The sequence below is a fragment of the Artemia sp. Qi Xiang Cuo genome, chromosome 16 (genome assembly GCF_049724085.1).
Source record: "Artemia sp. Qi Xiang Cuo chromosome 16, ASM4972408v1, whole genome shotgun sequence".
Classification (NCBI taxonomy): Eukaryota; Metazoa; Arthropoda; class Branchiopoda; order Anostraca; family Artemiidae; genus Artemia; species Artemia sp. Qi Xiang Cuo.
The window spans coordinates 31,226,093-31,250,122 of NC_142809.1; the positions used below are offsets into that span (position 1 = coordinate 31,226,093).

At 35.8% G+C, this 24,030-nt stretch overlaps 1 protein-coding gene across 1 annotated transcript in view; it reads left to right on the forward strand.

The window, feature by feature from the left end:
- The window catches only part of LOC148942783 (uncharacterized), a 57,675-nt gene that overhangs the window by 1,799 nt on the left and 31,846 nt on the right, over positions 1 to 24,030 (forward strand). The gene's annotated exons all lie outside the window — the stretch shown is intronic.

A 24,030-nucleotide genomic window follows, 5' to 3' on the forward strand; every position in this document is an offset into this window, starting at 1 on the left:
TACCTCCACTCCTTCTCCCTCTAGAGGGTCCTGACCTTTAAAAATCTGTGTGTTTTAAAAGTGAAACCTTGCAAAATAGATCTTCTGCCTAAATGAAGTACAACAAAATTTTTTCAATTTCACAACTTTGCTCAATCCCAATTTATTAGGTGTAGAAATATGCAAATACATTTCCTAGATTTTCAAAAAAAGACATCAATATGGCTTAAAATTCTACTTAAAAAACAGGAATTGCATTTTCAGAACTAAAGCCAGAGAAAAAGAAACTGATAACTAAAAATTAAGGTAAAATGTTTTTTGTCAAAATTTCAATATGTATAGAGACCTTTCATGTATACAAATTTCAGGACCATCTAGAGAGAAGAAGTAGAGGTATTTACTTCAAAATACCTTCCTGGGACATACTTTGGCCTGTAGATCCATCTCTGAAAGTTTCATTTTCCTGACCTAACCCCTGTCAAAGATTGCCAAAACTAGCTAAAGTATAATTTTACCAAAAATTGCTATTTGCAGCTGAATCAGGAATGGTTATTAGCTCTATTATTTTCCTTAGTCTTAATAGCCAAGGCTAGTAAAATATTTTTTTAAAACAAAGGTGACCTACAGGCTAAAGTAACCTATGGGTAAATATTGAGCAGTTAATGTAATTGATCTACATATAAAGTGAACATACCACCATTTTTATGCTTTTTCTGATTATTATAATTATTTTTCTGACAAATTCAGTTTTAAGCCTGTTTTTTACCCTTAAAAATGATAATTCTTTTCTATGGTTTTTTGGTATAAAAAGGGTTAAAACATTTGTTTCAAACTTACTATTTCATAGTAAAATCCATTCTGTTAAAGTTATTAATTTAACTAACTTTTTCCACAAGACAATTTTTCAAAGAAAAGTAAAGAGCTCCACCAAGCCAAGAATGAGCAAAAATTATGCCAAATGATCTTCCAAGCATAAAATTAACACATATCACAACTCAAAGCAAGTCAAACTCAAAGCAAGCAAAAATTAACATGATTAGAGCTGATAACCCCCATGACTTCTCAAGACCAGAACACAATTTGCACACTGCTGAAAAAAAATGACAATGGATTGTCAGTTTAATTGACATATACTGAGATTTCTTCCTTAAAGGTTTGTTGATTTTTTATTTATAGAATTAAGAAAGGTGAACACATTTCAAGTGTATTTTGTTTTCAGTAAAGTGCAAATTGTGTTCTGGTCTTGAGAAGACATGGGGGTTTCAGCCCTACTCATGTTAATTTTTGCTTGTTTTGTGTTTGACTTGGCTATTTATTAAATTTCTGTTTGTTTTGAGTTTCATTTATTTGTTGATAGTGATTTTTGGTAATTTTACATTTAGAAGATTATTTGACTTAATTTTTGCTCATTCTTAGCTTAATTAAGCTCTTTACTATTCTTTGAAAAACCTTTCTTGCAGAAATTTTTTTTGAGCTAATTATGTTTGGTTTTTTAAGTTAATTTATTTTTGTTTTTATTAATATAGTCTTTTTCTTGAAAAAAATAATATTTTATATCTTTTCAGTTTTTCTTTCTATAAGAATCCACAGTATGGGCAGCTATTTGTATGTTGGAGGAGCTTTTTCTACAATTTTTAATCCTGACACAAACAGTATAATTTTAAATTTAATTTTATAGCTTCTGAAGTTGACCTGAAAAATAAAACTTAATATCATTCCCAAGAGATTCTATCTATGCCATTTGACAACCTGGATACACTTGCACTCTTTTTATTTATTTCAAATTTATTAAAAGGGCTGTTTGCCCTCCAATCTCTTGTTAGACTTCAACAGGGCACCAGACACTTGTGCTGTAATTAGAGTGCAAGGGGGAGGACTTCCCCCTTCATGTATCTAGTAAAAACATTTTAAACAAAGTGAAAACATTAAAAAAAAATTTCAGTAGCCTAAACTGCAAATTATGTTCTGGTCTTGAGAATGTATGGGGGCTGTCTAAAACATAATTGTCAGAACTTTAAACAATGCTTAACAAAATGGATATCTTAAAATTTTGATTAGATGGGTTTTGGGCATTGATGGGTGTAGGGGGGGGGGAAGCTTGTTGTCCTCCAATCACTTTTGACTTACAAAAAGGGCACCAGTCCTTTTGATTTCCAATCAAATGAGCCTTTTTCAGAGTTTCCACAACAACAAATGATCATCTCAAAATTTTTATCAGATGCATTTTGGGAAAATATGAACTGTTGGGGGGGGGGGGAACCCACCCTCTAGTCACTCTGAATCTTACAAAATGCACTAGAACTTCTGATTACCAACCCAATGAGCCCCCTTTGAAGTTTATACAATAACCCTTTCTATATATATATTATATGCCCCCAGGGCATAACTTAAAACCCTTGCCCTGAGGACTGTGTGTGTGTGGGGGGGGGGGGTTGTCATCCTCAAAGACATAATCTCCAGACCTTTCAATTGTGTTGAACAAAATGGCCATCTCAAAATTTTGATTGGATGTGTTTGGGGAAATTGTGGGCATGGGAGGGGGGTTAGCTGCCCTCCAATCACTTTTGACTATTAAAAAGGTCATTTGCCCTTTCAATTCCAATCAAATGAGCTGTTTTGAAGTTTCTATGACAACAAATAGCCATCTGAAAATGTTTATCAGATGGATTTCTTGAAAACCAAGGTGTGGGGGGGGGGTATCCACCCTTTTATCACTCTGAATCTTATAAAGGGCACTAGGACTTCTGATTACCAATCCAATGAGCCCCCTCAGAAGTTTATACAATCACTATTTCTATATGTACCTTATATGCTCCCAGTGTGTAACTTAAAACCCTTGCCCTGAGGGCTTTGGGGGGGGGGGGGTGTCAACCTTAAAGACATAATTTCCAGACCTTTCAATTATGTTGAACAAAATGGCTATTTCAAAATTTTGATTAGATATGTTTGGGGAAATTGTGATCATGGGATGGGGGTCTGTTGCCCTCAAATCAGTTTTGACTATTAAAACACTGGCCCTTTCAATTTTCAATCAAACAAGCTGTTTTCAAAGTTCCTACAATAATAAATGGCCATCTCAAAATTTCTATCAGATGCATTTTGGGAAAACCCTAAATGGTGTGGGGGAGGGTATCCACCCTCTGATCACTCTGAATCTTTAAAAGGACACTAGAACTTCTGATTACCAATCCAATCAGCCCCCTCCGAAGTTTATACAATCACCCTTTCTATATGTACCTTATATGCCCCCAGGACATAGCTTAAAACCCTTGCCCTGAGGGCTGTGAGGGGGGGGGGCTCATCTTCAAAGACATAATTTTCTGACTTTTAAATTACTTCGAACAAAATAGCTATTTCAGAATTTTGATTAGATGTGTTTGGGGAAATGGTGGGTGTGGGAGGAGGGTCGTTGCCCTCCAATCAACTTTGACTATTAAAAAGGGGACTGGCCCTTTCAGTTTCAAAGCAAATGAGCTGTTAGTATAAGCTTTAAGTTACACCTTATTGAGTTTGTTTTAGCTTAATTTGGTCCCAAAATTTTTCTGGGGTTGCTGGTGAAATAAAAACTATTTGATTTTGTTCTTGGTCATAGTAGTAATATTCTTCATAATCTAAAAACTTAACTAGTTTTGTTGTTTCTGTGACTTCTGCACCCACCTGAGAGGGGTCAGACTTGCCTCCTAGTATGGGATAAATCTGACACACCCGGGCAGATCCTGTGTATACAGAGATAAAAATTTTGTCACCTTAAGACATGATAGAGGATACCTCTATGAACAGAGAAACAATACAAAACAAAAACTTTTGTTAATAGTTTGTATGTGCCACAGAGGAACACAGGTTTTTTGCTTACTATTGGGTAATTCCAACAGTGTTGGTCTTATCCTGTACATAGAAAAAGTCTCTGAGAATGGTATTTTTAAAATTTTTATTGTAAATATGAAAAAGGTAACACCATACTTCAAATAAGGGGAAAAATTGTAATTTTAATTTGTATAAGAGACTTTTTTTTAGTTGAAAAAAAGTAATTTTTATTGAAAAAAACAATTTCAATCAGAATTGGAGGGAGTCAACAGAGCAAACTTTTGATCACTTGTGCTTCTTGTACAGAGTGATGACATGCTGAATTTCGAATGACGGTAGAGTGAAGGGACCAGCTACAGAAAGCTTTAATGGTCCTGCAAAGATGTATTCTTCTTCAACTATGTCAACGTCATCTTTTTTTGGCCATTCATATGAATAGTCAGCTATGCTCAGGTAGCAAAGATATTTTATACAAACGCGATTTTTGTCAGGAAAATCAAGTACCCTTCTGATATATCAGCCTTGTTGATCCCGTTTGGTGTCGTATGCTACAGCATAGTATTCATTTAATTGTTTTTTTAGCTTCTTTTTCTGTTCTTCTTCATTCTCAATGTCAACAGTATAACTTATGTCCATTTGGTCAGTTGAGGAAGCAGAGAGATGTCATAGTCTTCACTGGAAAGATCATCTTTCTTTTTCTTTTTCAGCTTTGGCTTGATTGTCTTCTCTTTTACTTTCCCTGTTTTGTGCTCAAACTTTTCTTTTTTCTCCTTCTCTTTTTTGTTCAAGCACTCTCAAAGCATATACAGAAGCGATTATTTCAGCTTCCTAAGCACTACTCTGCCTACCAGATGTCCTGGGTGCTGAGGCATCAAGAGGGGGGTGGTGTACTGAGTCCAAGAGAAGCTCTTCAAAGGATTTCTCCTGTGTATGAATCTTTTTTAGACTAACCAACACTGAAATAGTAATCTCATCAGTTGCAATAGTCACTGTGGTTGTCACTCTTGTTAAATTCTTACTCTCTGATTTCTTTGTCTCAACATGTCATTTTAATTTGCCTGGATGAAATTTTGCCTTGTCAATCACATTGCAGTTGATACATGCTGGAATAGCAGAATCATAAATTTCTGTCACTTGAAATGATTTTTTAATAAGTGGAGGGGTAAGGTAAGTCTCCCAGATCTGACATAAAAAATTTTACGAGTCCTTGTTTTGGTAAGATGGGTGTGCTTGTAGCCGGTTCACGAGCTTCTGCTCAGTGGACAATTTCAGCCCTTTGAAAATAACTCTGTCAAGGGGCTGCAAAACAGGGGCTAGCAACTTAAGGATAGTAATGTTCTTTAATGAAGCGAGTTCCACAAGAGGCAAGGATAAATGGGAGCCATGGCTGTCAAGAATAAGAAGTGCTTTTCCTTTCACCTGAGGGAGGAAAACATCTTTAAACCAGTTATAGAAGAGGTTCGGTTTCATCCATCTTTTCTTAGTAGCTGAAAAACATGCATCTGGACAGTCTTTAATTGGTAGCCATGAACTCAATGTGTTTTTCCCTGAGAAAACTACCAATGGTGGTAGTTTTTCACCTGATGCACTAATACATGTGAGAATAGTTGTGTTATCATGCCCATTGCCACCAGTTCGTCGCGTTGCTGGGGATCCTTTCGCGCGAGCGATTTTGAGGCTATCAGGATCACAACAAAACGGAGTTTTGTTCAATTTGTAACAATATTCTGGTTTTTCTAAGATGTCAAGCTCTTCTGCTGTTTTCTGTAGCAGGTCCTAAAATCCCAGAATGATGAAAGGGTCTGCTTGTTGCATAGCCCTCAGGTTTTCAAATTGCTCAGGTTTCTTAAGCAAGATGTTGTTTTGTTTCTTAAATCCAAACCACCAGTCTTCACCTGGCCGGTTGTTTGTGAAATGAGTACTAATTTTGTTCACACTAATATATTTTTGCACTTCATCTAGGAATTGTTTCCTGATAAGCCCCATTCCCCATTTTTCCATAAATTTCAGTGAATTTGCCATACTCTGCTCAACTTGAGGTGGCAGTTCCAGAAGTCTTCTGTGAGTAACAGCAGGCAAGTTGGGGAAATCTCTTTGCTTCTTTGTCTGATCAATTAGTGTTGTCTTTGGTATGTTATAAAGCATTGCAGCTTTTTTTAAAGACATTCGAAATGATAGAACTTCATCTTTGGCTTGTTTAAACTGTTCAGCAGTATATTCTCCACCTGCTCTGTTGTTGCTTTTTCGGTTGTATTTGCGCGGTATCTGGAAGGAATGCAGCTTTATAGTAAAAATAGTAAAGCGTAGAAAAGAAAAGCAGGCACAAGAAGAAAAGGAGAAAAGCGTTTACAGTAGAAAGAAGAAGAAGAGCTTTGAGCTTTTCGATTTATATAAAGAAGAAGTACAAGAAACGATTAACTAATCAAAATATTCAGAGAAGATCCAAAGAAGAAAAGAAGAAAATATTCAAAACAATTGTGTAAGAGAATGTGAAAATTTTGTGAAAACAGGACTATCAAGTGAAGTTTTCTTGATTATTTTTGATTTAGATAAAGTGGAGAATTTATCTCAACCATGATCCCAATGAAAATACCCCCTGAGAAGGGAGATACCAATAAACAAATGCTAGGCCCCATCTCCCCATTACCAAGTGACCTTTCTGAGAACTCAGACTCCAATGAAACCATGATCTCTGTCAACTATGAGGACTCAAATCACCATGATGATGGCCTCAAAACTGTTACTCCTAAAAGATCCAAGAGAAAAGGGTACACCAGTTTCTCCCCATTAAAAACAGTTTCTACTCCATCCCCATCTTTTTTGGAAGAAGAGCACTTCATCCACATTCTGCCTATCTCTTCTGAAACCATGTTCCAAATAAAAACATCCAAACAATTCGACTTTAGCTCTACAAAATTCTGAAAATTAATTTCAACCTCAACATCTATAGAGATGTTTCAATATTAATATCTATTCAAGCCGGCTATTAATATGCAAAAACGACTGTGTTGTCACTCGATTCCCTTGGAGGCATTAAGGTCCATTCGAAGAAATGGATTTGCCCTCCCCCTGCCCAAACAAAAATTGTCATATACAATATCCCTAATGATATTCCCAAAACTGATTTAAAGGATGGCCTTATGAACTGCAAAGGCCAAAAAATATCAGTACCAAAAATCACCAGACTTAGAAAAACCAAACAATGATGGCATATACATATCTAAATCCTACCTGTTCATCCTGGACTCCAACCTAGAGAATTTCAGTGAACCTATATCCTTATTTGGCCAGATAAAGCCTTACAAAGAGTATAAGGCTAAGCAAATACAGTGTGAAACATGTCTGATAATGGGTCACACAAAACAGCACTGCAAAACAAACCTGAAAAGGTGTAATCTATGCCAAAATATCCATCCTCCAAACACAGTAAACTGTGCAAACAAAAAATTAACATGCATTAATTGCAAAGGTCCCCATTCTTCTGAAAACAGATCTGTATGTCCAAAATACAAGTCCAGAACAATGGCTCTAAGGTTGTCTGAAAAAGAAAACATCCCTTTTCAAAAATTAAACTCATGTTGCATAATGCATATACACCTGAATTCTCTCACACAACCTACTCAAAAAACTTTACAGCATAAAGCTACAAGGACCCAACCACAAAAAACATTCCCTGGAATCAAGAATTTAGACTTCCACCCCCTCTTCCAACCAGAGACCAAGACCCAGAATCTTCTAGTAAACCTGCAAAACTGACCTCATCAAAATCCCAAAGGAAACATCAGAAGAAAATCCAAATCTACTTACAAACTTATGCCTCTACATATTCAACTTCAACTCACTCTCCAGTACATCCCTTGCAAAAGATCAAAAGTCCTCAATTCTAGAAGAAATCGCTAATACCTACTTCCCAAAAAGTCTCAAGGAAACAGCCAACTCAAATTTCAGCACTATACTCAATAAACTAAATTTATCTATGAATGGCTACCCCTCAGTTACCTCTATCCACCACAATTTTGCAATGGAATGTGAGATCATTAAATGATTATAAAATTACCGTCCTTCTTAAGTATACTTCTTCACACAACATAGAAATACTACGCCTCTAAGAAGCCCATATAAACTCATCAGTTAATCTCAAAATTCCTGGTTATGATGTCCTAAGAAAAGATAGATCTTCCAATAGAATTGGTGGTGGAATCGCCATCCTTGTAAGATCTCACCTCAAATTCTGTGGTATAAGCCTCCCTGATTTTAGTCATGACATTGATGCAATTGGTGTAAAGTTGTGGCTGGCAAATGGAGGTTTCTGTTATTAATTTATATAACCCAAATGGTAATAACTTCTCAAAATCAAATCTAGTGGTTGTTGGGGACTTCAATGCCCATAGTCCTATCTGGGGTTATTCCACCTTGAAATAATGCTGGCAAATACATAGAGGAATTCCTCACCAATTTTACCAATATAGTACTAGTGACTCCTAGACACCTAAATACCTACATCATTAAAAAAAAAGTGGGAGCTATTAAACTATTGATCTTCAATTAGTCCCATCAAATTTCATAAAAAAAATTACTGTCAACAGAATTGACAACCTCCTAAGCAACCATTTTGCCATATGCACAAAGATTGCTGACCCAGCCATCATTGATAACTTCATTCCCCATTATGTGTGCCAAAAAGCAGATTGGCCAAATTTCTCCCATATTCTCTCAGACCATGACTACTCTTCACTGTCCACTGACCAAAACCAGCTCTCCAAAAGTCTCACATCACTACTTCTCAATGCTGCAAAACTTACCATACCCCAGTCCCAATGCCCAAATAAATTGAAGAATAATAAACCCCCCAAGCCATGGTGGACATCCTCTTGCCAAGAAGCTTGGCACAATAAAAGGAATGCCATCAGATCCTTCAAGAGAAATCCATGCACTGGAAAATATATAGCACAACTACAAGCGGAGGCAAAACTTAAGAGAATAATCAAACTTGCAAAAGAAGAGGCATGCAAAATCTTTCTCTTATCAATGTCCTGTGAAATGCAAGAGTCAAAGATTCATAAATTCCTAGACAAGATGTGTGGCAAATTCTCCACACAGAACCCCTTCAATTAGCAGCTAAGTCTAAATGGTCTGCAGCTGGAAACCAACAAAGAATAGCTGAATTTTTAGCAAAGTTTTTTGAGAAGAAATTCAGAAACACCCCTCATAATTCACCTCAGATCAGCCTAATACCTCATTTTGACTTGCCTGGGTCCCAGTATCTACTCCAAAATTTTACAATGATTGAGCTAGATAAAGCAATCAATTCAGTTAAACCCAAAACATCTTGTTGTGGGTTTCGACCAGATCCATCCATCTTTGCTCCAACACCTTCCTATCGAGTTTAAAAAAGCACTCTTATCTCTCTTGAACAACGCCTGGAGTAATTCCTTCTTCCCATCCACTTGGAAAACATCACTCAATATCCCTATATTAAAGCAAAATAAACCCAAAGAAGACCCCAACTCTTTCAGACCCATTATGATTACCCCAGTTTTGAGAAAATTATATGAGAAGATAATTCACTCCCGATTGTATTGATTTGCTGAGTCTAACCACCTCATCCCACATACCCAAACAGCCTTTAGGAAACATCATTCTTCCATTGTCGCATTTGTTTGCTTAACCAATGCCATATCTGAGTATCTGAAAGATAGCCAAATCCTAGTTGCAGCCTTTTGGACTTCCAAAATGCATATGATAATATCCAACATCCACTCCTACTGCAAAAATAATCAAAAATGGGTTTCCCACTACCTGTAGTGAATTTCTTTAAAAGTTATCTATCTGAACGCTCTTTTGTTCTCCAAGTAAATTTCTACACCTCTTCTAAAAAGTCTATCTCCAAAGGCCTCCCCCAAGGTGCTGTCCTCAGCTCTCCTGTTTTTGCTATATTTATGGGATCTGAACCTACTCCAAACAAATATTCAGTTTGCATATGATATAGTCCTATGGTCTACCTCAAATAATTTTGAACTGGCCCAATCCAAGTTACAAAAGTCGCTTTATGCCTTTGAATGCTTCTCCAACAATTCATGTCTACCTACCGCCCCATCAAAATCAGCTTTAGTACAGTTTCATAATAAGAGAAACCCCCATTTGCCCTACTAACCCAACATGGTGTTGTCATCCAAGAGCAACAACGCATCAAATATCTAGGCCTCACTCTGGACCAAAAACTAACTTTCAGGCTCCACATTGAAAATGTGAGAATAAAATGCCTCAGAAAAATGCGCATTTTACAAAGGCTACTCAATACATCCTGGGGTTGCCATGAAAAAACTCTAATAAATTTCTATAAGACTTATATCAGATCTCAGATTCATTATGGACTAATTGTCTATGGCTCATGCTCAAAAACCCTATTTTGCCGTCTGGAGACTGTCCAGAATACTATGATCCGTACTATACTTGGCCTCAGGAATCACACCAAAATCAATTTCCTCCTCAGCGAAAGTGGTCTCACCTCTATTGTTATGCATAGAGAAAACCTACTTGCCCACTACTTTACAAAAATTCAAGGTAATAGCTCCCATAGATTACATGATTGACTAAGAAACCCTGGCGCTTTTAGGGGCCTTGCATGGGAATTTGCAACCACCCAAATGACCATCCCCCTACCTTCATCTTCTTTATTTCAAATATACCCCCAGATACCATCCTGGGCTAACCACTACCCGGAAGTGAACCTTTTGTTTGCACCAGGTATTAAGACAGATCTTTCCCTTGCCTATGTAAAATCATTATTCCACGAATCTGAGTCTCAGAGATATAACCACCACCTCCCAATTTTTGTGGATGGCTCAAAAACGGAATCCAGGATTGCTTGTGGAGTCCACTTCCCATCTTTAGGTATAGCAGCTGCAGAAAGGCTCCAACATGATGTGAGTATCATGACAGCTGAAATAGCTGCCATCAACATTGCATTGGAAACCATTATAAAGATGCCAAACCCTCCAAGAAACACACCTCTTAAAATTTATTCAGACTCAAAATTAGTCTTTGCCTCAATCTACCCATAGTATCAGACTACCCAGACAGTGATAACTCCACCACTCTTGTACTATTAAACTAACTACTTAAACAAGGTATATTCATAAATACCAATACATCCCAGTTCATATGGGTATTAAAGGAAACCACAAAGCAGATGAAATAGCTAAATCTGCCCTTCAGTTTGAAATAGTATCTGGAAGGCCTATCCCAGTAAGAGATATAAATCATTGGCACCTAAAAATTTATCTAGCAAACCAACGCCTACCAAACCTTTCTCTATTTACATCCCGGAAAGACTCAAAGATGTACCACAGAATACAATCAAATCCTACTGGCCTTAACTGCCAAACTTATCACTATGAAAACACAGCCCCTCCAACAGTAACAAGCCCTCTTTGCCGCCTATGTCAAACCCATGATGATACCATCAACCACGTTCTTTTTGGTTGCCCTGTGGCAACTCTCAACCATAAAAAAGAATGGCTAACTTTATCTGCTATATTCAAGCGCCTTAAGCTAATCCCTAATAATGACCAACTAACACAAAGCAGACACTCTTCAATTGACGATGCCAAATTGTTCAAAGCTGTCTTTAACTACCTGAATATAGATGGTTTCATCAATGATTCATAAACTATTATTTTTAAATAATAATAGTCTAATTTTTATATTTGATTTCCCAGGATACCCCTGACATAATCAGACAATACGAAAAAGGTTAAATGGATTTATCCGAAGCCTATAACTGAAGAAGAAGAAGATAAGAAAAAGAAAAAAGGATGGGTATTCATCATTCATCAACAGCAGCAACTTTATAAGAAATTTAAATAAATTTTCTTGTGAAATATTATCGCATTCAATCAGCAGTTGTACCGAACCAATCCTGCTCAATTCATCCTCAGGGCTATACTGCGGTGTTTCTCCTCCCAATAGTATAGTGCAGACGGTTTGATATCATTCTATATCCCTTCTTGTTTTAGTTTTCTTTTTGTTTAAAGCTTTTTCCAATATGCAATGATTAGAAGTCCTCCAAAAAAAAAGTCCCCCCAGATCCCACCTCAAATCCCAGTGAAAGTGATACCCATCTTGGCTGGTCAAGCACACTATCTCAAAGTTCAAATGATAGCTCCAATTCTGAGAATAGGACAATGATAATTGTAGGGGCTAATGTCACCATAAATGATGATAATGGGTTTCAAGAGGTCCTTTTTAGAAGCTCTAAAAAAACGAAAAAAAATCTCCCCAATCAAAAGCATTTCCCCTCTCCCTGCCCAAGATCCTCCCTCCAAAAACTTAGGAATTTACCTTGAAATCACTCCTACTGCCTCCTTTGAAATAAAAAAGATAACTGGAATAAGAGTTGCAATTTTCAAATTGATAAAATCAATGTTCTCTCTTAATATTAACCACGATGGATCTCTGCTAATAGCTGTCCAAGATCAGAAATCAGCAGACACAATAATTAACCTAAAATCCCTTCTGAATACCCCAATTAATGCATCTAAATGGAACCCAAAACAATCACCAACAAATATAGTAGTTTATAATGTTCCCCTAGAGATATCCATTCAGGAGTTAAAAGAAAGGCTGGCAACACAATCCCAGTTGAAGATGTTACCCAACTTGGCAAACCTAACTCTAATGGCCTAAAAACTAGTAGATCCTTCTTATTCACAATGGAGGAAAAAATTAATAACAAGGAAAAGTTATTACTATTTGAGCAAATCAAAACACACAGAGAATACATATCTGAGCCTACACAGTGTCAGAAGTGTCTCAAGCTGCAACACGCAACAAACAGATGAAATGAAATTCTCCTAGAGTGTAGTAATTGTAAAGCATACCATCCTAAAGAGTTGACAACTTGCAACAGCACTCAGCCTACATGTATCAATTGCAAAGGCCCACATGAATCTACAAATAAATCACTATGCCCTGCGTATAAGAAAAGAGCTCTAACTCTCCAAATAGTAACAGAGAAGGCCATCCCATACCCCTTTGCAGCAATGGAAGCAAATGCTGCCCAACAATACCAAATAAAGCCCGTAATATAACCACATACACATCCCAAGCCGCCTGACCCTACTGCCTAAATTACTTTGCCGACACAATACTCCTGGAATCCCCTGACCGAACATCCCTAATCGAAATACTCATAATTACACCCCGAGTCCTTTTATAAGTTTAGTTTGTAAGCCTGCCCCCCCCCCCCTCCCGAGACGAAACAAACCAGAAACACAACCAGGAATTAATTCCTTAACTGACAAACAGGATGCACAACCAAACATGCAATCCCCAAATATATGCTTATTCGTTCTAAACAGTAATGCAGTTCAGGCCATGAACATACATCAACTACAGAAAACAAAAATCATTGCAGATTTGGCAAAAATCTACATCCCTGATAATATGCTCATTCAAGCAAAAAAAGATCTTGCTTTACTTTTAACAAAGCTGAACAATGATATACAGTCATATGAAAAATAAATCAACAACACAACACATGTCAATACTCCAGTAGAACATAAGATCACTCACAGAAAATAAGTTAAATGAACTAATATCTTTTTTGAATAATAATTCCGTTAGTATTGCTTGCCTCCCGAAAACTCATTTAACCCAAAATCAACAAATTAAGTCTCTGGGATATACTTTCCTGAGAAAGGATAGATCATCAGAGAGAAAAGGACGTGGTGTAGCTCTATTAGTTAAATAATATAAAATTCTGTGGCATCAATTTTCCAGATTTTGCTAATGATGTTGATGCAATTGGTATCAGTGTTTGGCTGAATAATATAAAAACCTACATAATAAGCTTTTACAACCCTAATGGCCGAACTACAGATGCCATGGATTTCTTTAATTATATAAATAATTCTAATATGTCAAAAAATATCATTATTTGTGGAGATTTCAATGCCCACAGCCTTTTGTGGGGGAATAAACCAGCAAATAAAGCTGGTAAATTGATTGAGCATATGACTTCAAATAATAATGAATTAGCTGTTGCTACCCCTCCAAACCTGAATACTTATTTCAACCCCAAAAGTGGCAGATTCTCCACAATTGACCTAAAAATTGTGTCATTAAATATTTTGAATAAAATTTATATGAATAAAATAGATAGTCTGTGTACTGACCAGTTTGCTATAGTGTGCTCCCTAAATGAACCTGCTGAAACTCTACCACATACCTCCAAATATATCAACACTAAAGCAAATTGGTCTATGTTCCAAAATAAGCTAAATGATGAAATCACAAGTTTCACCCCAAATTCATAAATTTCAAACACGACAGTTGACACACATGCTGAAGCATTGACATATTTACTAATAAATACAGTTAATCATGCTATCCCCAGGACAATACCCAAGAAAACCTTCCCTAAACACGTTCCTAAAGCATGATGGACAAATGAGGTCCAAAATGAATGGAGAATAAAAAAGGCAGTTAGGACAGAATTCATACAAAAAACATCACCTACTACATATTTAAAAAAAATTACAAGCAGAATCGAATCTAAAAAGGACTATAATAGATGCTAAATATAATTACTGGAATAATTTTGCAAATAATCTCTCCAGGGAAACACATGAGCCAATCATATATAAAGTCATCTGCCACATCTGAGGGATGAAGACTACTCCCATCCAATTCAATTGTCAAATTATACAACATAATACACACTATGAGAATGATAATGAAAAGGATAAGTTATGTGCATCTCTTTTTGTCACCAACCTAACATCAAATAATTAAAGCAAAATGTCCCCAATTCCTAGGAACCCAAGTTACCAACCACACCCAGAAGCTGAGTACATAAGCTTTCCATTTTGAATACATTAAATGAATAATATAGTTTATCATTTTAGAACCGACAGGATTGGCAGCCATGGTTATACGCAGTTCACAGGGATGCCTACTATCATCACCTCTCACAAGCAGGAACAACCAAACGTTTTTATTCATGCTTGGACATACTCTGAGCTCACCGATATATGGAAATTTTCGTCCCTCCTACCACTCCTAAAGAAAAATAAACCCAAAGAGAACCCTGAGTCCTATAGGCCCGTAATGATTACTCCTGTGATGGGGAACATAATGGAGAAAATAATCTATCACTGACTCCTCTGGTTTGTTGAAAAAAACAATATGATCCCTCACACTCAAACTGGATTCAGGATACACCACTCCTCAAAAGATGCTTTCATTCTGCTAACAGATGCAATAAAAGAATTATTCTCAGAAAATAATGTCCTGTTTGCAGCTTTCCTAGATTTTGAAGGGGCATATGACAATGTGAACCCCCAAATCCTTTTAAACAAACTTGCAAACCTTGGACTACCCCCCAAGCTAGTATCTTTTATAAAATCCTTAATAGAAGTGCGAAGTTTCATTGTTTGTGTTGGTTCATCCTCTTCACCCCAAAAGACAACAACCAAAGGCCTACCTCAGGGAGCAGTCCTCAGTTGCCTCCTGTTTACCCTATATCTCTGGGACATGAACCTACCCCACACGAACCTACAATATGCTGACGATCTGGTGCTATGGTCATCTGGCAACACATTTGAGATAGCACAGTCAAATCTGCAAAAGCCATTTTTCCACTTCGAAAAACTCTCTCAACATTCAGATTTGCCCATTGCACCTACCAAGTCAAAAATAATCCAATTTCACCAGAAGCGAAACCATGTTAAAGCAAAACAAACTCTAAATAAAAAAATTATTCCAGAAGATTATCATATTAATTACCTAGGTCTCATGCTTGACCAAAAACTTAATTTCCACCTCCACATTTCAAATACAATAAAAAAATGCTATAGAAAAACAAATATACTAAAAAGACTTCTTTCCACACCCTGGGGCTGTAAGGAGAAAACCTTACTCCAGTTTTATAATTATCATATAAGACCCCATATTGACTATGGGCTCATCGTATATGGTGCATGTGCAAAGACCCAGATGCAAAAAATTTAAACAACACAAAATGATATAATACGCCTCATATTTGGTCTTAGGAAACCCACAAGCACCAAGTTTCTGCTTATGGAGAGTGGATTAACAACAAAAAGGGAGAGACGGAGCTTTCTCTTGACAAAACATCTTACAAGAATTGAATCAAATAGCTCACACACCCTACATAATTGGCTAAGAAATCCAGCCATGTATAGAGGCATTGCAGATGAGTATGCCAACATTCAGAAGAAGTTCCCCGTACCAGCAAAGTCTATTGCACCCACTTTCCCCCAAGCCCCTCCATGGAATTGGTCAAATCCCATAATAAATACTAATTTCTCAAAGTGAAATGAAGATTTAATCCCCATGACTTTTTTCCAGAAATAAATTTGCTGAACTTAAAACAATTACCTATAAAAATAATTTCCAAATATTTGTCGATGGTTCCAAAATGGATGAGAAGGTAGCAAGTGGTGCTTTCCTTCCTCTCCTGAAAATTGCAATGGGTGAGAGATTATATAATAATTTATCTATAATGTCTGCTGAGTTAAATGCCATAATCATGGCATTAGAACACATTAAGGAAAAGCAACCTTTGATTGCAAATTCAGATAATATTATTGTATATTCCGACTCTTTATCCAGCCTTGAGTTGCTGGCCTCAGCTCCTCAGTATAAGTTGGACATTGACACTTATCATTGTCTCAGTATTATAGATAATCTGGTTTCAAGTGGCATAAAAACTTATTTTCAGTATATTCCTAGCCACTCTGGCATAAGTGGTATCATTAGGTTGATGAAATAGCAAAAAATGCTATAAATATTGACCAGCCAAGTGGGAGACCAATCCCAATTAGAGATATTTACTGATGGAGGCTATCAGATATTAATTTTAATAAGATTAATCCTATCCTCTCCCCCTTTTCCAATAAGTATCTTTCTAAAATTTATCATAGAATTCGTTCTGGAACAACTGGACTAAATTTTCTTGCATTCTCGTATAAGTTTTCTAATTCAAGTGGTTCAATTCCCCTGTCCCCTCTTTGCAGGCATTGTAATATGAATAATGAAACAATTGACCATTGCCTATTTGAATGTAATATGCTGACGTCTGCACAACATACCCTGCTCTGTAAACTGATAAAATGCTTTAAACACCACAAAATCTCACTATCAGCCAAGAGCTTAGCCAACTATACTTGCACACACAGCATAGAAATCGACATCTATCAACTCATAATTGAACTCCTAGAGTCGAAAGATCTACTGAAAGATATCTGAAAATATCTAATAATCATGAGGCAATCAAGCCAGTAGCTCTGTAGCCCACAGAATGAAGCAAAAGGAAAAGGGCTAAATAGTATCACTGAAAAGCCCGTCTGCTGTTAAATAGAAGAAGAAGAAGAAGAAGGGTATCTTTTTGTAACGATCAAAAAGGATGACCTTTTTATTTAGTCTCTCAATGGTTTCCTTTCTTCTAAAACATCTCTTTTTTGGAATGTGTTATAGCCTACAAGAAAAAGATGATCATGTGGTTTTTATTTATGATGATGCTTGTCAAACCAGAATCCCGTTTTAATAAGGGTTGTTTTTAATCTCGAGATTGCATCATGGTGTGGGATATTAAAGGGCTTCCAACAAGATTATAAACTTCATAGGAGAATTTTTTTAATGGCCATACCTGTGCAGCGATAAATGATTACATCTTCTGTTAATTGAAAACCAATGAGAATGGTTACATTTGACTTGCTGAAGTTTGTAAAAAAACAGATGTAAACACAGGTGTGTTTATCATCATAGTAGAAAAGAAGAAGAAAATGGAAAGGGCAATTTTTTGGGACTTATATATAGACAAAGAGCTTATATATAGTCCTTCAATGATGCTTCCTTTATTCTAAAATATATCTGGTAGGGTAGGAAGATAAAAAAAACAACAAGAAAAGATACTCATATTGCTCCTTTCTTTCGTAAACAAAAATTTGTCCATGGTATGCTTTTAGACAACTACTTTTGGAGAATAAATTTTTCCATGACATATTAGAGAAATGGCCTCAGTCCACACAGAATTGATAAGTTGATTTTCATTCACAATAACTATAGCCAGATCCTGCAGTTCTAATAAACTTCTGAAGTTTGCCTGAAGGAGTTTTTTTTTTTACTTTTTGTATACAGTAATTTATGACAAATAAAAATACTATTAATTTTGATAATTAATTCTGTTAGGAATACATAGCTGTTAGATATTTCAACTATTCTGCAAGCGTTCTGAAATGCCACAGCCATTTCGTTTCTACCAGATTTTTGCTTTTCTTGATGGATAACAAACAAGACCAGCGTCCAGCCAGCAACTCCTGAAGTATCTACCTCATGAACAGGCCCAAATCTGTTGTAAATTAAAGATGGGATTTGAGAAATGCTGGTAAAAAAATAAACGTTTCTGGTGAACAATGATTGTGTTGGCTTTCCATTATAGGTGTGATGCTGGGGACTATTGGTAATTGTAGTAGCAGTGGTAGCATATAAATATTCCTTTTTTGATCATGTCCCTTATCATTGCCTGTAACTTCCAAATTGATATACCCAGTTGTTCATGAGTTATGCCCTTTTGACAATCCATAAACACATAACATGTTTTGATTGAGTTCAGCACTCTCCTCAAAATTCTCTGAAAGGCTCCACTGTTTTTTCTTTGTCTTTTTGGAAAATGAAGTTCAAACATGAACACCTTTCTCAGTGACATGTACAATATGTAAGCAATGAACAGATAGCCAAACTTACAGGCCTTAACCTGAGGACTGTGGGGAGGTTGACATCCCCAAAGACATAATTACCGGACCTTTCAATAATACTGAACAAAATAGTTCTCTTAAAATTTGGATTGGATGTGTTTTGGGGAATGATAGGATTGTGGGGAGGCTTGTTGGCCTCCTTTCACTTTTGATTCCTAAAAAGGGCATCAGATTTTCTGATTGCCAATCAAATGAGCCTAATCCAATCCAAAGTTTATACAACCATCTGTTCCATAAGAACCTTATATGTCTAGGGCATAAGTTACAACCCTTGCACTAGGACTCTGGAGGATTGTGTCCACCTTGAAGCCATTACTATATGCTCTTTGGACTATTGTGAACAAAATGACCATCTAAAAATTTTGATTTGGATGTGTTAGGGGAAAGCAGGTTGTCGGGGAGGGAAGGGCTGGTTGCTGTTCATTAATTTTGACTCTTAAAAAGGAACTAGAACTACACATTTCCAGTCTTAAAAAAAAAACTTATTCTAAAAGGAACTTATTCTAAAGTTCAAACAACCACACCTTCCATTAAAAGCTTATATGCTGCTGGCCCCCACACTTTGGGGGGTTGTGTGAATCCGAAAGGCCTCGTTATGTGATCTATGGACTGCTTTTGAACAAACATCTTTTTCAAAATATCAGTAATATAGCACATAAAAAAATATAGATTTCTTAATATAATAGCTATAGCCTAATATACAACTATCAGCTATTAATCTTATTTTAGAACAAACTTATCTTGTCTTGTGTTTTTTAAACAAAAATATCTGTTTTGCATTCACTTTCCCTTTGGATACTCAAAAGTCATTCTAGTCCTTTCATCATACACATTAAATGACAAAATATGTTTAAAATGTTTTAACTTTAATAAATAAATAAATTATTAAAACTTTAATATACATATATATATCAGTATATGTATAGTAAACTGACAATCCACAGCCATTTTTTTGTTCAGTAAAGTGCAAATTATGTTCTGGTTATTGCCCTCCAATAACTTTTTACCAATAAAAAGGGCACTAGCCCTTTCAATTTCCAATCAAATGAGCCTTTTTACCAATAAAAAGGGCACTAGCCCTTTCTATTTCCAATCAAATGAGCCTTTTTCAAAAATTCAACAACAACAAATGGCCATCTCAAAATTTTGATCAGGTCCATTTTGGGAAAATATGAGGTTGGGGGGGGTATACACCCTTCAATCACTCTTCATCTTAAAAAGAATACTAGAACTTCTGATTACCAATCCAATAAGCCCCATCCGAAATTTATACGATCATCCTTTCTATTATAAACCTTATATGCCCCCAGGGCATAACTTACAACCCTTGCTCTGAGGGCTCTGGGGGGCTGTCATCCTCAAAGACATAATTTCTATACCTTTCAATTACGTTGAACAAAATGGCTATCTCAAAATTTGATTGGATGTGTTTGGGGAAATGATGGGCGTGAGAGGGGGGTTAGTTGCCCTCCAATCACTTTTGACTATTACAAAGGGCACTAGCCCTTTCAATTTCCAATTGAATGAGCCCTTTTTGAAGTTTCTATGACAACAAATAGCCATCTCAAAATTTCTATCGGATGCATTTCGGGAAATACAGGGTGTGTGGGGGGTATCCACTCTCCAATCACTCTGAATCTTAAAAAGGGCACTACAACTTCTGATTACCAATTTAATGATCCCCCTCCAAAATTTATACGATCACCCTTTCTATATATACCTTATATGCCCGCAGGGCATAACTTACAACCCTTGCCCTGAGGGGGGGGTGGGGGGGGGCGGGGTTGTCATCTTCAAATACATAAGTTTTGGACCCTTCTACTACATTAAACAAAATAGCTGTCTCAGAATTTTGTGGATCTGTTTGGGGAAATGGCGGGCTTGGCAGGGGGGTTAGTTGCCCTCCAATCACTTTTGACTATTAAAAAAGGGCACTTGCCTTTTTGATTTTTAATCGAATATGCCCTTTTTGAAGTCTCTACAATTACTCCTTCAATACAAAGTGCCCTGGTCTAAACAAAAAAACAAATAAATAATACATTGTGCCCACATTGCACTTTTCTTAGGCAGTGCTATGTTTCTTCTGTCAGCTTTGATATTTTTTGACATATAGGTGAAATAGCAGTTTTTTAGTGGCCTAACAGAATAAAAAGAAAACATGGTGAAATTGTTTTGAACTTCTTTTATTTAACTTAATCTTGACAAATCAATATTTGTGAATAATGGATTGGTAATGAAATGGTAAATTTGAAGCTACTGTTTTAACCCATTTTATATCCAAAACATATAGGAAGAAAATATCATTTTCAAGGGTCCTAAAAGGGCTTAAAATTAAATTTGTGAGAAACGCTATTATTATATTCAGAAAGATCATAAAAATGACATCAAATGGTATGTTCACTTTATTTGAAGGTTAATTATATGAACTGCTCAATATTTACCAAAGTATGTCCCAGGAAGGTATTTTGAAGTACCTACCTCTTATACAAATACATTTCGTAAATTTAGTAAAACCCATTGATATGGCAGAAAATTTTACTAAAATACCAGGAATTTCATTTTATGAGCTAAAAGCCTGAAAATTAAGGTTTAATATTGTTTTGTTTAAATTTCAATACATATAGACCTGTAAAGTAGCCCTAGCTAAATTTCTAGGACATAGAAATCAGAAGACAGTTAACATAATAACTTGGCAATACCTCCTCAGACTGGTTTTGGCCTTGAATTCGTTACCATACTGAAAGTTTTATTTTCCTAACCTAACCACTTTCCAAGATAGCAAAAAGTAACTTGTCTAGAATTTTGCCCCCTTAATGGGGCCCTAAAAGGTAGATCAGTCCACAGTAACCAAAAGTTTAAAAACATGTTTAAAAAAAAAAATTGTAGGTTTTTTTTAAAAAGAGCCTGAAACCCCTAAAAAATGACCACAGTAAAACAGATGTTATTTCTTAGGGGTTTCTAGCTCTTTTCAAAAAGTCCTACAGATTTGTTTTGGTAAAATCCAGCTAGAATCCCCCTCAAAAATGACATCTGTTTTGTTGTGGTCATTTTGAGGGGTTTCAGGCTCTTTTTAAAAATCCCAACAATTTTTTTTATACATGTTTTTAAAGTTTTGGTTACTGTGGACTGTTCTACCTTTATGGGTCCCATTAAGGGCTCAAAATGTAATGTCCCCCAGAAGTAACTACTGAATTATGAAATAGTAAAAAACAGTGGTATGATTCTAGACAAGCTACTTTTTGCTCTCATGGGAAGCTTTTAAGTTAGGAAAATGAAACTTTCAGGCTTGAATATACTGACTAAAATATGTTTGGGGGAGAGGGGGAGTCCCTAACTGCCCATTCCTCTGTGTAATACAGATCATTGCATATTACTGCTTATTTTCTGTTCACATTTAATCCTATATTAGGCTAATTTAAAAAGTATGAATATGTGCTTACCTTAATAAATTTCCACTTTTAACCTTACTGGTAACATACTTATATTCATTAATTCTCTTTTAATTAACATCCACATATATAGTCAATATCTGGCATAGCAACAGGTATACTAAACAGGAGCGTCTCGAGGCTCATTTCATTGGAGGGGGGGGGGGTCGTTGTAAATTTTACCGAATCGCTACATGATTTATGCCGAATTTTCTGCAAAAATCAAGAATTTTGCTAAATTTCGCCCGATTTTGCAAAATTTTTGCCTTCGGCGAAAATTTTTCCGAATGCCAAAAAAGTTGGGGAAGCGGGCGGTGCGGCCCTCCCCGCACCCCCCCCCCCTTCCGAAACGCCCCTAATACTAAAACCCAATCTGTGCTCAGATGTAGCTCTGAATTAGCTAATTGCTTAAGAGTACTCAACTACATCATGTTAGGGTGGGACAAACATTGTTTTTACTTAACAGCTGGTCTTAATTAATGAAAACTGAAATTGAGATGATGGAATTAATGAAAACATCATGACCAATTTTTGTGTCTAAATTATGCCCTGAAACAATGTTTTTAAATTGCCCGCCCTCCAACATTTCCATGATTTTAGCTATAGAACTTTTATTATCTTAAAAAGGCATTAGAACTTTTAACTTCCAATCAAATGAGCTTCTTGAAAAGTTTCTGTGACACTGCTATATATGATAGAGCTGTACTGCCTATGATATTGCTTATATACCCCTTTGAAAACCTGTATGCATATAGTTTTTTTTTTTTTTAATTAAAACTCTTCCTATGCTTTCCCTAAAAGTTTCATCTTAATGCCCTTAACATCATTAGTTATAGCAACCATAGCAGTAGTATTAATTGCATATACACATTGCCTTCTGGTTAGATCAAAATCTGCCACAACTTACTTTGAAAGATCCAGCATAATAATGAAAGCTGTTCTGAGACATTGCTGTCACCTTTTTGACAATCTAAATAATCGTAGTTTGTTTTGATATAGTTTAACATCTGCCTAAATGCTCATTGAAAGCTTCAGCTTACAGATAAAAACCAAGAAGACAAGAAAAATAATAAATAACCAAGTCAAACTCCAAATGAGCAGAAACCGCTGCAAAGAAGAGTTTGGCTTACACACTCCATGTCTTCTTAAGATCAGAACATAATTTGCACTTTACTGAAAACAATCTGTATTTCAAGCAATTTATTTTTATTTTCCATAACAACAGTAAAAAAAAAGAAAAAAAACCCATCAAAATCAAGATTAGTGAAAAAAAATTAATGTGGATTGACAGTTTAATATATATACTGATATTCATTCCTGAAAGTCTTAATAGTTTTGGATTTGTTAACGATGAAAAACAGAAAACGTATAAAATGCATTTTATTTTCTGTTAAGTACAAATTAGGTTTGAGTCTTTAGAAGGCACAGGACAAATTAGTCCTACTCTTCTTTGTGGTAGTTTCTACTCATTTTGAGGTTGAATTAGTTATTCTAATTTCTGTTTGTTTTGGGTTTCATTTATTTATTGGTGGTGTTTTATATAATTTATGCTTTACAAATTATTTCACTTTATTTCTGCCCATCTTTGGTTCAATGTAGCTCTTTACTTTTCTTTGAAAAACTTCATTTGGGGATTTTTTTTTTAAACTAATTTCTGTTTGCTTTTCATTGGCTTAGTTTTTTCATTGGCCAAGAAAAAAATACTTTGAATCTCTTCAGTTGGTCTATTGCCCTGAATTTAAATGATACACTTCAACCACATATAATTGTTCTAGATCCCTTAATAAAATTTATAATCTTCCCACGTTTTTACTTGATATAAAGGTAATATGAGTACCTTATTTGAAGTTGTATTTTTACACAACTTTTCATTCTTGATTGGGGAAAGTCTTAATGATTATAACTTATTTATGCCCTTTATAGATATATGAATGTATACTGAGGAGTAAAAGAAATAAACAAAAGAAAAACTAAAAAATGTAGCAATACCATGCTTCTGAGGAGAACAATTATAACAACTCTCATAATTTATTGAG